Here is a 19261-nt window from a genome sequence, read left to right as displayed (position 1 = left end):
CTTTCGTTCGTTCGTTCAAACATTTGATAATTCTTATATTGATATATTGTCTTCTGATAAAACCTGTTACACGTTTTCTATTAACCCAGCGCGGATACATACCCCGTTTGTTTTCGCCGACGTCAAAGAAAAAAAAAAAAAAAAACGACTGTTCAAACGCCTGCTACAATTCACGGCGACCCCCCCCCCCCCCTCTCCTTCCCTTCACAAAACCCTAAATCCGCGCCTATTAGCACCAAGGAATCTTTACATCCACTTTCTCACAGACGGGACAGCACATACCACAGCACCAGTCTTTGTGACGGAAGGGGGTGGGGGTGCAATCTAATTAAAATTAGCTCCACTATTACATGCTACTGGTAGACCAGTAGAGCTAATTTTAATCAGATTGCTAAAACGCGTGTTTATTTATAACATTATAACAAAAACAAAAACATACTGTTATGTCTAGAATTTCAGACGATCAATATACTGAACAGGTTCAGAACTTTCTGATCATGAAAGGTGGGTGGTTATTTTATATGTTTATAACAGAGAAAAGAAGAAAAACATGTTATTACGGCCTGTCCATTATAGACTGTTGTTTATTACAGAGGACAAAGTTAATTGCTCCAAAATAACATGGGTAAACTGCATATGACGCAAATGAGTGGGTGTGTGTTTAGTACTAGCCACAGTGCCCTCTCAACCGCACTTAGACTTCGGAGGAGGGGGCAGAGGGAGGGGTTGGGGTTCGGCACTCCTTCATTGTAAAGCTGAGGTGGCTGGAATATGAGAACCACCCTACCCCATTGGGCTATTTCTCGCTCCAGCCAGTGCACCACGACTGGTACATCAAAGGCCGCGGTATCTGCTATCCTGTCTATGGGATGGTGCATATAAAAGATCCCCTGCTGCTAATCGAAAAGAGTAGCCCATGAAGTGGCGACAGCGCGTTTCCCCCCTCAATATCTGTGTGGTCCTTAACCATCTGTCTGACGCCATATAACCGTAAATAAAAGGTGTCGAGTGCGTCGTTAAATAAAACATTTCCTTCTTACCCCATCTCCATCCCAGCTACTGAGTTGCTGGTTTATGCCAATGCTTCCCACGTGTGTCGCATTCATTGGTCAAGAAGACGTTTTGTTTTGTTTAACGACACCACTAGAGCACATCGATTTATTTAGCATCGACTGTCGGGTGTCCAACATTTCGTAATTCTGACACGTAGTCATCAGAGGAAACCCGCTACATTGCATTCCTAATGCAGCAAGGGATCATTTATATGCACTTTCCCACAGACAGGAAAGCACATACTACGGCCTTTGACCAGTTGTGGTGCACTGGTTGGAACAAGAAAAAACCCAATCAGCTGAATGGATCCACCGAGGTGGTTCGATCCTGTGATGCAAGCACTTCAAGCGAGCGCTCAACCGACTGAGCTAAATACTGCCCATCATTGGTCAAAGTAGTTACGTTGACTAAAAGTACTTGGTCCACCCCGCATCCCCCACCCCAACCCTGATCGGTATAACATGGCCCCTTTTAAATTACGCTTACACATTTTAAAACTGGATGCAAAGCTTATGTACAGTTTCTTCTTTAGAATTTTTCTATCTGAATAGGGACCGACTCTAGCTCAGTAGAAAGAAAGAAAGAAATGTTTTATTTAATGACGCACTCAACACATTTTATTTACGGTTATATAGCGTCAGACATATGGTTAAGGACCACACAGATATTGAGAGAGGAAACCCGCTGTCGCCACTTCATGGGCTACTCTTTTCGATTAGCAGCAAGGGATCTTTTATATGCACCATCCCACAGACAGGATAGTACATACCACGGCCTTTGATACACCAGTCGTGGTGCACTGGCTGTAAAGAGAAATAGCCCATTGGGCCCACCGACGGGGATCGATCCCAGACCGACCGCGCATCGAGCGAGCGCTTTACCACTGGGCTACTTCCCGCCCCTAGCTCAACAGAGTGTTTGTTTAAGGAACTTGAGTCGTAGGATGAAACCTCCTCGATGGACCCAATAGTCTGTTTGCCAAGGCACTAAACCTTCAAGTTCGGTACCTACAATTGTTCTCTGTGGTTTTTGTGTCCGTTTGGAAGTACTGGCCTCAGATTACAGTTATCTTCCCATTTGGTTGTCGAAAATCCGGAAATTTGTTCGCGCAAGTAGTCTGCTGTTTGACTGATTATTTCATGGCAGACAGCTATGAAGTGGCAACTATTTGACTGAAGTGGCAACTATTTGACTGAAGTGACAGGGGAGAGCATGTAGTTTGTAAACATGTGTAACTTGTTGACATTGAAGACTTGTTTGTGGTAATTCCGGCCCATGCAAAAGTAGTGCTTTTTGTGTATCATGGGTGTACTCCAGCCTGGTTTAGAGGGTGTGTTTGTTTAAACCAATATGCTGGGAGAAAGAGCTGGACAACAGGGGTTGTCCTTTTCAGGGTATGTGTCCCCCAGGCAGGCAAAGGTACATACAAAAATCCACGGGCCTGCTGATATTAATACAAATGTTATGGCCACTAAGGCTATATAGAAACATATAGCGAAATTAATTGTGGTCTGAGGCCTCCTGATTGAGAATCCGAAGGGTGCAAACTTGGAACTGTTGAACATTTTAAAAATATTTAATATGGCTGTTAAAACGCAGAACTAGCAATATCTCGGATACTTTATCACATATAAGACGAAGCTGTTGATGTCTATGACTGTGTTTCAGGGGTCGGAATTAATCTTGAACTACCACCAGCTACTCAAGACATTACAACATCATTTAAATCCAAGATGGCCGTCACTATAACAGTCAAAACAAGGACATAGTACTTTATCGCATTTTACATCGACTAGTGCAAGATTGTGATGTTAGTGACTGTGTTTTATGAATTAAGGAATTCATTTATAAAAGCCTCTTGCTGAATGAGATATTACATCATCATTTAAATCCAAGATGGCCATGGAAATGGCCGCCAAGAGTAAGATATAACCTTATCTTACATTCTATTTTACCCAAAACAATATTTTTGTTACTTTAAAACAATATTTGTTTTACTTTAAAACAATAATTTTGTTTAGAGAGCAATGGATTAATTTCATGCATTCAGTTTCTGAGACAGAAAGGGTTTATCATTGCGTGAATCTAAAGTGGTTACCAAAATATTTGCAAGAACAAAGAAATGATCACGATATATATGCATTTCCTAAAACAATCATTCTGAAACCAACTGTTAAGATTTGAGGGTGTCAATATATACAAGTACAGTTATTTAAAACACCATTTAAAATGACAATTCTAAAGTCAACCGCTTTGTCTTAGGTGTGCACCAATATATTTTTCAACGATCTAGATGCAATGTTGTATCATATAGGCCAAGTCTATAACCTTGCTGTGAAAAATGGAGAAAGGCAACACACCACCATTTGTCGTGTCGTTACTGGTCAGGTCAGATTATAGGGATTAACGTGCACATTCAGATTAAGCTGTTTCAGCACAATTTGAAGGATGGAAATTAGGCGCATTTTTGACTGGTCCGCCGAATTGGAAAAGGGGAGCTATATATGTTTTGGAACTTAGTTTGCTGAGAGTAGCTCGTTACTAGCACCTAGATGGTGTTGGGGTGTCTCCCTAGGTTGCCCATAGGGGCCCTTATAAGGGTCTGATCTATTAAGATCGTGGTATGACAACCTAGGGGACTCGAAAGCAATTTGTGTACTGTGGGTGTCGGTAATGTTTTGCCCGTCCTGGGCACAACCTCTGACTTCACCAGAGAGTTCTGTCCATGGCAGGTGTCGTTACTTGCTGTAGCACTTAATATAGTCCGGTTTAAAAAATAGTTCCTCATAAACAAAAAAAATACTTCAAAATTCTTATATGCTTTTTGAAATCTTTCTTTGATGATTACAAGTAGGTTGACCTCTGTAGTATTTTAATAACCCATTGGTTTGAAGTAACTTGTTATATGTATTACTAACTGATAACAACTGTACAGGTGGTATGGTGCCACTTGTGTAACAGCAACACGAGGCGATGTCAGGAATAGGGACCATTAATTGAAGCATTTCGTGGTCGACCTATGTTGATTTTATTACACGGTACTTGTCAGTCGACAGCACTCTCTAAAATGAGTAGTCACATGATCCTCTCGACAATTGTATTTTTCACAGAATATATTCTGACATAGAAATTGTACTGAACTGCATGGAGTAATTAATGGTGGTGTGTAACCGAAAGTCCCAACCAAATGATTTGATAAAGACCATGAATCACTTTTTATCACTGCCATGTGCTGTCTCTTGGTAACAGATATATAGCCTATATATACACTTCATTGTTGCATTTTGTTGACCATGACAATTTGTCTCAGCAACAATGTAATTCGTCCAACTAGGATCTCCACGATGACTAGAGTACTATGGCACGGGCGAATCTAGTAAGACTAGAGGGTGTCGGCCTGGGACATAGAAAATCCTATTTTGTGTAGTATCGGTTTTCCGAATTATGAATATCCCGGGAAGTAGAAGGAACTAATTGGTTTACATGTTCTGCATTGCAGTGTGAGCCGTGTTTTCTTTACCAACGAAATGAGAAGCGTTTATATTCTAGCATTACTGTTCGGGGTAGCAATTGAGCAGGCGCTTGTAGGTGTTTTCTTTTCTTCTGGGGCGGATCTAGAGTGGGGGTCCAAGGTGTCCGGACTCCCCCCCCACCTCAAATTTGAGAAGTGCCCCTTTTATTTAGGATTTTTAGGTTTTTTACAAATTTATTTATTCTGTCAACATGGGCGGATCCAGGAAATATTTTTAGGGGGGGACCAAAAAAGAAGGGCACATTGACTCGTCAAAAGGGCACCTTACTACAAGTTTTGATCAAGATTACTACGTCATAATATACTAGCAATAATGAAGTAAATTGGCGTCACTCGCGTTAGAACCTCAATGGGGCCCCATTGAGACTCAATAACACAGACACATATCTGCAAGCTTGCGCATGTACACGAAAATCTTGATTTCATTTATCTACAATATAATTATTGTTTACTTAAAAAAAAAAAAAAATTCTACAAACAAAAAGGGCACTTGGACATTTTGAGGGCACTTGAACAATTTTTTTGGGGGACGCGTCCCCCTGGTCCCCCCCCCCCCCTTGGATCCGCCCATGGTCAATGTATAGAACACTGTAGAATACGTCTGCCAGCGTCCCTGTTGTAGCACTATTATATTATGGTCCATGTGAACCGTGTGTAATTTTTCAATAGTGCCTTTTCATAATGTTATGGTGCCCTTTTTGTCTTGACCCCCCCCCCCCCCCCCCCATCAGAAAAGCTGGGTCCGCCCCAGTTCTTTTATTGTTATTTCTTCTTTTTCTCCTCAGTTTTGTTTTATTTCGCTTGTTTTGGTCTACTATTTTAAAGCTTTACTGTCCTGGGTAGTATTTGTGTATGTGTTTGATTATGCAGGCGCTTGCGCATTGTAGGTTTTCCCCTGTTTAATCTATAGAAAGTTTTGTATGGAAATGGGAAACTCTTTGAGATTTAAAATAATGGCAGCTGAACAGGTTCGAGTGACTTTTATGGACACAATACCCCGACTACCCCAGACAAGACAGGAAATCAACCTGGAAGGCGAGTAGACCCGTACCGTGGGAAGAGTTCCTTTTCTACGCCGAGCTGAAGGACGAGAGCCAATATTGTTGTTCACGACAGACAAAAACCTGGAATTGTGTGAGGCTGATGTGGTATTTTCAGATGGGACATTTTCCTCAGCACCCAAGATTTTTATCAGTTATATACTATCCATGCCAAATCTCAAGAACATATGTTCCCCTTGTTTATTCTCTTCTCCCCAACCGCAAAGAAAACACTAGCCCGAGAACTCTGACTGTAAGAGAGCTAGACGGACATTTGGACAGTTGTATATGAACAGAATCGTATATATATATATAATCAACAGAATATGTTTTGCGTTCAAAATGAATCGTGGAACTGAATTATGGAAACAATTAATGTGTTACTGAAGCTTGAATACAAATGTTATGCTACTTTTAAATTGGATAGTTTGTTGTATTAACATATAAAAATTAACAAACAGACATACATAAGATACAGAGAGACAGACACAGACGAGTGATAAAACATCTGATAGATTGCCGTTTGTGTGTTTTGGCAGCATTTTGAATATTTCAAAATGCTCAAGGCTATCAAATTTGCACCCCTTTGGCAGAAACTCCGATGGTAGGCCCTAATCTTCCAAGGAAATATAAACCAGAACAATTACATGATCTCCACTAAAAAACAATCAATAAATGCATTAAACATTCATCTGTTAAAACTGGATTTTTCACGCTTGCTGTTTCCCTCGAGGACAGTTTTAGATGCCATAAACATGCAATGAACTGAATTGAACTAAACTGAATTAACCTTATAAAGTTTTCATTCAGTCTTAATTAATATGCATAATTAGCTTATCCATGGAGGAGCATGGGGGACATGGCCCTCTTCAGTCACATTTATCCCTCTCCATCTTATACATGGGCGTAGGAAGGTGCCTAAAAGGTGGGGGGGGGGGGGGCGCATACACACACACACACACACATATATATATATACATGTATAAATATATATATAAAAATTGCGCGCACGCACGCACACACACCCGCTTCCTACGTCAATGTTATATATTGGCTTGTCTTAACAGTTCTAACAATATTTATCTACTAGGGTGGAGGTTAGCTGAGTTAACGATCCTCGGCCCCGTTCCACGAAGCGATCGTAGCACTAGGATATCCTTAAGTTCATAAGGTAGTCATGTACTTTTAAAGGTGATCCTAGAGCTAAGATCGCTTCGTGGGGTACTGATTAACAAACAATCAAACAAATAATCAAACACTTACCACTCAACATTTGAAAAAATATTGCACCAGAACAGCACAGTAGTTAACGGTCATCATTAGGTAGTGTATGTTAGATCTATGTACATTTTAAATTTCTATACATTTAAAATACTATGCTTATAAAATGTCAAACGGCGATTCTGTTCGCACGTTTCTGAAGAATGTACGTAGTATCGCTTTGACATCAATAATCATATTAATTAATATCAAAGCATTGTTGACGTCACGTCAAAGGATTGTTGACGTTTATATGGTAACGTTTTCGGCAATTTTCGTAACTAAACGGAAAATGTCGAAGCTCTATTCAGTGTGGGTGATTTAAGAGGGGGGTATTGTTGGGGGAGGGGTTTGGGGGGTGTTTGTTTGTCTGTTTGTGTTGGGGGGAGTTCTGTCAAAGGTTATAGCAAGCAAAATGGAAGTAAAAGGATCAAATTGCACGAACTTCATTTTATTATAATAAACTGTCTTGATATGAGGCGTATGCATGATTTTCCCAGTGCGGGCGTGTGCGTGTGCATGTGTGCGCGCGTGTGTGTGTGTGTGTGTGTGTGTGTGTGTGTGTTTGCAATTAGAAAAGTTAGTTTGTTTTGTTTACGGACACCACTACAGCACATTGATTTATTAATAATAGGCTATTGGATGTCAAACATTTTTGTTTACATACAGTCTTATTAAGATATGCATGTCATAATTACCAAATGTTTGACACCCAATAGTCCATGATAAATAAATCAATGTACTCTAGTGGTGTCGTTAAACAAAACAAAACTTTAACTTCGTAAATTACATAAAACTCAAATTTCTTCATACAACTGAGCACATTCGTTTTTCTTTTTTATTACTAAATCACTGGTAAAATAATTCAGGTTGTTTTTGTTTTTTGGAGGGTTTTTTTGGGGGGTGTATACGTATGTAGGCTACTGTTGTAATTTCAAGGTAAGACAGTAATGTGATTTGCAGTTATATGTATTCAAGGTAAATGCTAATGCAATGTGAAATAGATAAAATGATAATGAAAACAGGTGTTCGCATAGCCTGCATGTGGAATGCCGAGTATCCCATGGGGTTATGAGGTAATAGTTTTCCATGTGGTTTGCGATGCGTTAAAACAAACAAAATCGATAATGTAACGAATTCGTTCGCATGCCGTAACGGTACAATCTGTTGGTCTGCGCACGAAAATTATTCAATCTTTCAGATCCTTGCTTTTATAATAATATTAGTATGCAAACTGCCATTCTGTGAGTTTCGGGGATCGAAACCTCTCCTGCTCAAAGCGAATTTGTGTTCTTCTTTGTTTAATTTCTGGGGAAACGTGATCCGGACTCCCCCCTCCCCGAAGAACTTCGCTCACCAGTCTAGACCCCCCCCCCCCCCCCTCACACACACACACACACCATCATAATTTCCTGCACACGCCCTTGATTCCTTAGCAAGTCAAGGGTCCGAGACGTAAGGAGCGGGACGTAGTTCAGTGGTACAGCGCTCGCCTGGTGCGTTATTCATCTAGGATCGATTCCCGTCGGTGGGCCCATTGGGCTATTTCTCGTCCCAGCCTGTGCTCCACAGCTGATGTAACAAAGGCTGTGGTATGTACTATCCTGTCTGGGATGATGCATATTATAAAAGATCCCTTGCTGCTAATCGAAAAGAGTAGCCCATGAAGTGGCGACAGTGGGCTTCCTCTCTCAATAGCTGTGTGGTCCTTACATATGTCTGACGCCATATAACCATAAATAAAATGTGTTGAGTGCGTCGTTAAATAAAACATTTCCTTCCTTCCTCTCTCAATAGCTGTGTGGTCCTTAAACATATGTCTGACGCCATATAACCGTAAATAAAATGTATTGAGTGCGTCGTTAAATAAAACATTTCCTTCATCCGTCTCTCAATAGCTGTGTGGTCCTTAACCATATGTTTGACGCCATATAACCGTAAATAAAATGTATTGAGTGCGTCGTTAAATAAAACATTTCTTTCCTTCCTTCCGAGACGTGGGTGGGATCTAGCCGAGTCGGCAAAGCGCTCGCCTATGGTGCTTGGGTCGTACGATCAAACCTCGGTGCACCCACTCTTTCATTTAGGGTGGGTGTTTTTCCGTTTCAACCAGTGCCACACGACTGGTATATCAAAGGCCGTGGTATGGACTGTCCTATATTTAGACGGGAAGTGCATTTAAAAGATTCCTTGCTGTTAATAATAAATCAACACGTCATTTTTACATATAGTTATATGGCGTTGAACATACATGTATATGGTTAAGGACAACACAAATAATAAATGGAAATCCGTTACGGCTAGCCTACCCCATGGGTTAGGCCTACTCTTCTTCGAGTAACAGCAAGAATTGTTGTTGTTTTTAAATAATTTTATTTTCCACAGAAAAAAAGATGATGTCAGGGTTGGGGAGCCATGGTCCATCTCTCACAACTTTGTCGCGCTGCAATTATAAGATATTAAACTCACTACCATTTCGTCCAGAGTGAAAATTATTTCACGAGGGACATAAACATGATACGAAATGGTAGCGAGTTTAATATCCTATTTATTACCCATAATCGATCTTAAAGGGACATTCCTGAGTTTGTTGCATTGTAAGATGTTTCCGACTAATAAAATATTTCTACGATTAAACTTACATATTAAATATATTTTCTTGTTTAGAATATCAGTGTCTGTATATTCAATATGTTTCTGGTCGTCATAATATTTGTAAGAAGCCCAAACTGGATTCTGTCTTCAAATAATTTCGTACGTACGAAAAATTCATATTTTAGGAAATAAAATTAAATTTAACCTAGTAAAAATATTAGAACGATCAGAAACACGTTTAATATACAGCCACTAATATTTTATGCAGAAAAATATATTTGATATGTAATTACAATAATTAAAAACACACTGTTAGTCGATAACATATTAAAAGCTGCAGCAAACTCGGGAATGTCCCTTTAATGTATTTCACTCAACTCGTTTGGTTGACATTCCTATAAGGATGTAGTGCGCCAATCGATGACGTCACGAAGTGTTACGTCCCACTTGGCGTTCTAGTGGGACATATCACTTTGATATGTAACAAGATATTGTTTAACCATATGGGTAATAAACTAGGGGATACGTAGCGCTTTTGAGCAGCAGGGATTTTTATACACACCATTCCACAGCCCGATGTGCCACGTTCTGCCGATGGCTAAAGCCCCACCCTATAAGGCCATTTCTGACACTGTTGATTTTTGTCCGAGTGAGGGGAGGGAGGGGACTGCCCGTTACTACTGATCAGTCTTAATGAGGGTTTTTTCCTGTTCTAACCACTGCCCCGTGACACCCACGTACATATGCACATAGATCCACACACACATACAAACACACAACACACACCACAACACACACACAACACACACCACAACAAACACCACAACACACACCACAACACACATACAAACACACAACACACACCACAACACACACCACACCACACATACAAACACACAACACACACCACAACACACATACAAACACACAACACACACCACAACACACATACAAACACACACCACACACACACACCACACATACAAACACACAACACACACAACACACCACAACACACATACAAACACACAACACACACCACAACACACATACAAACACACCACAACACACACCACAACACACACCACAACACACACACACACACACAAAGGGTGCGACGTAGCCCAGTGGTAAAGCGTTCGGTCTAGGATGGGGCGGGACGTATCCCAGTGGTAAAAAAAAAGTTCGCTTGATGCGCGGTCGGTCTGGGGTCGACTCCCGTCAGTGGGCCCATTGGGCTATTTCTCGCTCCAGTCACTACACCACGACTGGTATATTAATGGCCGTGGTATGTGTTATCCTGTCTGTGGGATGGTGCATACAAAAGATCCCTTGCTGCTAATCGCAAATGGTAGCCCATGAAGTGGCGACAGCGGGTTTTCTTTCTCAATATCTGCCTGGTCCGTAACTATATGTCCGACGCCATATAACCGTAAATGAACTGTGTTGAGTGCGTCGTTAAATAAAACACTTCCTTCCTTCAGTCTAGGATCGATCCTCGTCGGTGGCCCATTGGTATATTTCTCGTTCCAGCCAGTGCACCGCTACTGGTATATCAAAGGCCGTGGTATTTGCTGTCCTGTCTGTGGGGTGGTACATTTATAAAGATTCCTTGATACTAACTGAACATTTTTTTAGGTTTCCTATCTAAGACTGTATGGCAGAATTGCCAAATGTTTGACATCCAATAGCCAATGATAAATAAATCAATGTGCCCTAGTGGTGTCGTTAAACAAAACAAACATATCTAGGCTATTACAATGTATAGGCTATATACAATTGTGTACATAAATATTTAGTACACAAATAGCTGGCCTTTTAATTATACATATCGGTATCATGTATGTACACAGCTTATTAAAAGTCTACATATAATATTACATAAAGTGTGATATAATTTCATTATTATCGTACAGTGAGTGTAAATTATTAAGATGTCGGTATGACGCAAACTCGCGTGTCGTGATATGTAAATAACAATTACGAATACTCACGGGAACAGGTCAAGCGTTAGACCCCGTGTGTGGGAAATCCGACCTTGACCTTCACAAAAACACTGTGGGCATTCAACGATGGCGGATAACCTGCCCTGAACTGAGACCGAAACAGTATGCGTTAAATTTAGCTAGCCGTGTTCAGCGGACCGTTTCGTTATATCGGAATGTTTTGTCGGCAGCGGTGACAGTGATTCGTCAACTGGGTCACAGCCGTTCACAAGATAAACAGGATATTTAAGTGTTAGTCATTCGCGACTGGTAGACTGGTAGAAAACGTTATTGAGGTCACAACCATACCTTTTTACGATAGCTGCGATATGTCACGGGGGAAGGGGAGATACGAGTCGTATGGACTACTGCTATGGATACCATTACACGGCTCGCAAAGATCGACGTCTGCCTAAATTCTGATGGGAATAGCTGGTAAGTTTCTTTTGGTTATTTGGACATCTGTTACAAGATTTCTGTCTTGACTTCCCCCTTCTTTCTCTTACTGTCGTTCACAAATGGCGGACATTGTTACGATTGTAATATATTTGTCTCCTCTTTCTCGAGTTTCATATCTAGAATTAGTCTAGATCTTGGGAAAGAGTTCGACCCGTACCCCTCTATATCAAAGGCTCTAAAGACTAACCCTAACCCTATGCCTAAAACTACCCTAACCATTGAAAGGGGGTACGGTGGAACTCATGCCAGATCTTGACCACTCGGACTGATCTTGACATGTTTATAAATAGTCGAAAGGAGATGCACGTAGAAATGGGATATTGTTACTGTTCAGATGTGGCAGATCCGGGAGGGGAGGGGCATACATGCAGGTTTTGTAAGATAATAATAAAGGTTAAAAGGCTGTCAAACTAAGACTGCTGAATGGAATTAAGGATTTGCATATAAAGTATTTAGGATTGTACCAAGCCTAAGTCTTGGCTAAGATAAGAAGGCAGGCAGTATATATATGTATATATATATAAATATAAAAAGAATCGGTCTCAGTTATTTACTGAGAAAAAGAAAGAAATGTTTTATTTAACAACGCACTCAACACATTTTATTCACGGTTATATGGCGTCAGACATATGGTTAAGGACCACACAGATATTGAGAGAGAAAACCCGCTGTCACCACTTCATGGGCTACTCTTCGATTAGCAGCAAGGGATCTTTATATATGCACCATCCCACAGACAGATAGCACATACCACGGCCTTTGTTATATCGGCATAATATCCGCCCAGGACCCCCCTTTTAGTTAGGGTTAGGGGAGGGGTGAGGCTTAGGGTTAGGGGAGGGGGGGACTGGGTGGATATTTTTTCGTTGGTTGGTTATAAGCAGATTTCTTCGCTAGCTTCTTCAGGGCGAGACGTAGTCCAGTGGTAAAGCGCTCACTTGATGCATGGTCGGTTTGGAATTGATCCTCGTCAGTGGGCCCATTGGGCTATTTCTCGCTCCAGCCAGTGCACCACGACTGGTACATCAAAGGCTGTGGTATGTGCTATCCTGTCTATGGGATGGTGCATATAAAAGATTTCTTGCTGCCAATCGAAAAATTGTAGCCCATGAAGTGGCGACAGTGGGTTTCCTCCTTCAATATCTGTGTAGTCCTTAACGATATGTCTGGCGCCATATAACCGAAAATAAAATGTGTTGAGTGATCATTAAATAAAACATTTCCTTCCTTCCGCTAGCTTCTTCAGAGCACCGCAGAAACTGCACATACACATTATATATTTAATAAAAGATGTAATGTACAATTGAATGTCCGTAATCTTGTATTAACTACCAGTAACAGTAATATTGCAATGGGGAAAGAGTTTGATCCATACCCCTAAAGGGGAGTACGGGTCGAACTCATGCCGGCAATGGATACTCAAGGTGTTTTTTGCAGTCACTGTTGTTGGTGTGAGATCCCTTATATACATTAATGTGTGGTCGGTCTATGATTGCAGAATGACTATTTCTTCTTTAAAATTTTAATAAATAGTTTATTGCCCCAGAAATATGTTACGATAGTGTCAGGGTTGGGTCCCTGAATTCACTATCCTACCTTGATTTATTGATCATCGGCTATTGGATACATGCCAGACATTTGGTAATTTTGATGTATAGTCTTTGAGAGGAAACCTGCTACATTTTTCCATTAGTAGCAAGGGATCTTTTATATGCACCACCCCACAGACAGGATAGCACATAGCACAGTCTTTGATACACCAGTCATGGTTCACTGGCTGGATTGAGAAATAGCCCAATGGGCCCACCGATGGGGATCGATCCCAAACCGACCATGCATCTAACAAGTGCTCTACCACAGGGCTACGTCCTGCCCCTATAACAGTCACTGAGTGACAGGTAAGCCGTATCATAAAATATTTTGTTTCCAGTTAACCGACGGACCCTAATTTGAACCTGCTGACCCTAAAACGTTTTTTGTATATCCAAAAATGTTTTTTCAGTATAACAACGATTTTTACGAAAACATTCCAAAACTATCACACACACTAATTTGGTGTCATTTAGGGGATAACCTTACTGTGTTTTCCGATTTGCGGATGTATATCAGTGGTTTTACTGTCGCAAATTTAGTTTTATTGGCAACCCGTTAGCCACGAAATGTTTTCTTCTAACAATTGATTGATGGAGTTACTTCCCTTCAAATTGAAGTTCGGTAACTTTTGTGAGATATCAGGCAAAGAATCGGAAAATTGTTTTCACGAATATATGCGATCTTTTCCGATTTACTCTACATCTAGCGTAGCGAGGTGTTCCGATTAATAATAATAATAATAACTATATTTAATGATTTACTCCAGCGACAAACTGGCCGTGTAGAAATTTAGTGACCTTCTAGGGGAGGGAATGTTTACCGATACTGATGGAGTTTACTGCCAAATCAAATGATTAAATATGTCAGTAAGATCTCAATGCGTTTCGTTATTTTTTTTAAGTGGTCACTGGGAACTTCGTGGGTTGCCGCTAAAAACAGTGTCAGAATGACCATGTGTTTGACGTCCAATAGCCGATGATATTAAAGATAAAAATCAATGTGCTCTAGTGGCGTCGTTTGAGCATCCTGAGCATTTGTACGGCATTTCTATTCATTGGACCAATTGATTGCTTCAAACCAAGTGTGTACTTTAATACTGGATGCATACAGAATAAAACTAACATTGCAAATTATAAAATTGGTAAGTCTACCATTTTTTAGATACACTAGGAAAGATAATATTCATAATATTTTTTTTTAATGTTATTGTTGGACAGATAAATACAGAACCCTTCTTTTCAGTTTTCATTAAAAGAAATTGTTTTAACTTATTTACTGGTTTCTATCCAATTATGGTTCAACCAAGTCTGTCCTGGACCAGTACAGAAGTTAAGTGTTAGTATGAGAGTATACCTGCCTATTATTAAACAGCAAGAGGACTTTTGTATGTACTCTCCCACAGATAGTGCAGGTTAGCACCATGTTGCCCTCAAAATCAAAATGCCTTGCCTTTTATAAATATATAAGTTGCCCATGTAAAAAGAAGCCTTTAAACACACCTATGTGGATAGTACTACATATTTCCTTTTTTTAATTAAGTTATGAGATGGATATAGAAAATAAAATGGCCATACGGTTTTCGTCCTTTTGAAAATTGTATAATGGGAAAAAAAACAACCGTATATTTAAAACTGCACATAAAATATGCACCCAAAACGTCACTTTACCATGCCTTACTTCATTTCTAGGGAAAACACTGTGATGAATGGTATTGTTGGTTTGCATAATGCATTTTTATACATGCAGAGGTTATTTTGGATACCGGTAGTCAACACCTTTATTTAATATCCATAAATAAAATTATTTTCCAAAATAAAATGTTTTTTCTACCTACCTACCCAATATTTTTCCAGCATGTAACAGGAAACAAGTACTTTTTTTTTTCCGGCCTAATGCATGCGAGAATGTCATCATTCTTCTTGGACTACCGGCCTCAGTGGCGTTGTGGTTAGGCCATCAGTCAACAGGCTGGTAGGTACTGGGTTCGGATCCCAGTCGAGGCATGGTATTTTTAATCCAGATACTGACTCCAAACCCTGAGTGAGTGCTTCGCAAGGCTCAATGGGTAGGTGTAAACCACTTGCACCGACTAGTGATCCATAACTGGTTCAACAAAGGCCATGGTTTGTGCTATCCTGCCTGTGGGAAGCGCAAATAAAAGATCCCTTGCTGCTAATCGGAAAGAGTAGCCCATGTAGTGGCGACAGCGGGTTTCCTCTCAAAATCTGTGTGGTCCTTAAACCATATGTCTGACGCCATATAACCGTAAATAAAATGTGTTGAGTGTGTCGTTAAATAAAACATTTCTTTCTTTCTTTCTTCTTGGACTGGTATGTCTGAGAGGGAATACCTCATAAACATTTCTCTGAATGTTATCTCTGACACGCCAGGTCTGTGTTGCCAGTAATAGAAGAAGAAATTGTCAGTCATTCATGAATTCAGAATTGAACTGACATGTAAATAGTTTGAACATGTTTGTTTCATTACTATTGACCATTATTGTGATTTTTATAAATTCCTGTTCATGATGGGGTTTTTTTATGCTGAGCTCAAATTTAATGAGGGCCACGACTGGTATATATAATAATAATAATAATAAATAAAATCTTTATTTATAGAAGGTAACTCAATTAGTTCTAGACTATTCTCCCCTGAGGCCTTCTTACTAATTATAACATTAATATATCAAAGGCTGTGGTATGTACTGTCCTGTCTATGGGATGGTGCATAAGGGATGTTTGATCTTTTAAGACTATTTTTCTCACAGAAGAGCACATCTTCTGAACATTACTTTTGTTGGAAGGGACGTAGCCCACTGGTAAAGTGCTCGCTTGATGCATGGTCAGTTTGGGATCAATCCCCGCCTGTGGGCCCATTGGGCTATTTTTCGTTCCAGCCAGTGCACTATGACTGGTATATCAAAGGCCATGGTATGTGCTATCTTGTCTGTGGGATGATGTATATAAAAGATCCTTTTCTACTTATGGCAAAATATAGGTTTCCTCTCTAAGACTAAATGTCAAAATGACCAAATGTTGGACATCCAATAGTCGATAATGAATAAATCAATGTGCTGTAGTCATTAAATAAAACCAACTTTCAGTGCCATAATCATTCATGTATGCCCCAATGCTCTGACAATTAAACAGTCTCACAGTCAAATTGGTCGTGTCTAATACTAGTATTTTGCATATTAATAATTGATCATCATACTCCTACACAACTCCTGAAAGTTGTTATATTATGAAAACATGAAATCATCAACACTTCTTTATTTTGCATCCATGAGTGCTGTTGTGGTCCAAATGTATATCAAGACTCTTGGTGAAGTTTGTCACCAATGCTGCTCTGCATTCTGGCCATAACATGATAATGCTCTTTATGTTGCATCCATGGGTGCTGTTGTGGTACATAGAGATTATTATACGAGCTTGTGTGTCATACTGATTTTACGGAACAAGTGTCAGGATTTTTATATTGCCCGAGTGAGTGCGAGGGTAATACATGAATCCTGACACTCTTTTCGTAAAATCAGTAAGACTCACACGCTAGTGTAATAATTTCTTTATTATCCATATTATTATTGTTGTTTTCTTCATGGACAACAAGACCCAACTCAAAATGTTTCAGCCACAACTAGAAGGAGATGACGAAATGACGTCATATTTCAAATGCACAGTCATGTTATGACATCGCTTCCTAAAATTACGTCATTATACACTTGTTATTACACGTGTGCTTCATATGATTATTATTAACTCGGTTATGTTGAACCATATGGATAAAAAAAAATCTATATTACAACTCTTGGTGAAGAGTTTGCCACAAGTGCTGCACTGCTTTCTAGCCATAAACATGATAATGCTCTAAAAAAATCTGTATATATCTAAAGCAAAATGTCCTTGCCCTCTAATTTGTCAAATTCAAGGCCTGTAAATTGTAACATTCAGCTTCAACACAGTGTCATTCGGTTGATTTACCGAGTTGACAGATATAGGCTGTATCAGACAGTGAGTGACGGTTACATTCCTGTAATGCATGTGACAATGTCGTTGTTCTCCTCATGCTATATATCTAAGTAGGATGTCTCATAATAAACATTTGACCGGCCTCGGTGGTGTCGTGGTTAAGCCATCGGACATACGGCCTTGGTGGTGTCGTGGTTAAGCCATCGGACATACGCCTGGTAGATAAAGGTTTCGCAGACCGTTACCGGCTCCATCCCACAGCAACTTTTAACGACTCAGTGGGTAGGTGTAAGTGTAAGACCACTACACCCTCTTTTTTCTAACTAACAACTAACTCACTGTCCTGGACAGATATCCCAGATAGCTACGGTGTGTGCCTAGGACAGTGTTCTTGAACGGTAAGTTAATTGGATATAAGCATGAAAATAAGTTGAAATGAAAATAAACATTTGTCTAGATGTCACCGTAGCCATTCAAGAGTGTTTGCTATCACACAGAGAGATCATCAGTCATGCTATGTGTATTTTGCAGGCATGCACATACTATTATGCTTAGAGCTGGGTGGTTGCGTGGTAATACTGTATTGAAATTTGAGGTTCAGTATTTTTTTATTTGTGATTTACCTTGGTATCGTTACGGGTTTTTGGTATTGATACAATAGCGATACCGATATCAAACCGTATTTTCTGTATACTCGGCTTTAAATGCATGCCTGAGTTAAGTCTTACCAACTAATTTCATCTGAATGAAATTAAATACACAATGCCCTCATCTATCTCTTCTTTTCATCTGAGTGAAATTAAATACACAATGCCCACATCTATCTCTTCTTTTCATCTGAATGAAATTAAATACACAATGCCCACATCTATCTCTTCTTTTCATCTGAATGAAATTAAATACACAATGCCCTCATCTATCTCTTCTTTTCATCTATTTTGTGTTCGTCTGATATATTTTAAGTCCTTGACTAAATGGCCAATAACATTTTTCAATACCGAAATTTCAGTATTTTTAAATTTGCTTGGTACAGTAAATCGGTATTGCCATAATACCGATACCAAGCAGTATATATGGTATACCGCTCAACTCCATTCATGCTGACATTTTATTTTTTAATGTAATGCTATACATACTTTACTTAATGTTCCAAGCAATGAATCCTTTGAAGTTATACTCAAAATGGTTTTGAAGTGGGATGGAGCCTAATGTTAAAGTGCTTATCTTATGCGCAATCAGTCTGGGATCAATCCCCGTCAGTGGACACATTGGACTATTTCTTGTCCAAGTCAATGCTCCACTTGTAACTGGTGTAAAAAAAGGCTGTGGTATGTACTATGGTGTCTATGGCTTGTTGCAAATATATAAGAGGTCCCTTGCATCTAATCGAAAAGAGCAGCCAATTGTGTGGTATCAGTAGGTTTCCTCTCTCATTATCTGTGTGGCCGTTACCATATGCCCAACAACATAAAACCGTAATTAAACTGTTGAGTGTGTTGAATACATTCATTCCTTCCTTCTTCCAGATTAGTTCAAGATGGGATAAAAATTTACATGTAGCTGACAATGCCAGATTGGTAATGCAATGAATTTATGTATGACCATTATTGACCGACATGGTGTCATTTCTGTACTGCCCTGAGTTCAGTTGTCATGAGCACTTTGTGCCAGTGAACATTATGAAATGATTGGTGGTCTAGTTTCGGTGTTTAGTGTTAAATGAATGTCATGACCCAGTTAAATTGTTAGCTGGTGCTTACAGCAAAACCTGTGTAA

General features: G+C 39.8%; 1 protein-coding gene across 2 annotated transcripts in view; it reads left to right on the top strand.

Moving 5' to 3' along the window:
• Positions 1 to 11562: 11562 nt before the first annotated feature.
• Positions 11563 to 19261, top strand: part of LOC121371917 — a 102109-nt gene continuing 94410 nt past the window's right edge. For both annotated transcript variants that reach the window (XM_041498167.1, XM_041498173.1), the window contains exon 1: positions 11563 to 11900. The gene's annotated coding sequence lies outside the window, so the exon portion shown is untranslated. The remainder of the gene's footprint in view (positions 11901 to 19261) is intronic.

Source organism: Gigantopelta aegis, chromosome 1, assembly GCF_016097555.1.
Source record: "Gigantopelta aegis isolate Gae_Host chromosome 1, Gae_host_genome, whole genome shotgun sequence".
Classification (NCBI taxonomy): domain Eukaryota; kingdom Metazoa; phylum Mollusca; class Gastropoda; order Neomphalida; family Peltospiridae; genus Gigantopelta; species Gigantopelta aegis.
The sequence above is the reverse complement of the archived record's forward strand: the minus strand, read 5'-3'. Positions and strand labels throughout refer to the sequence as shown.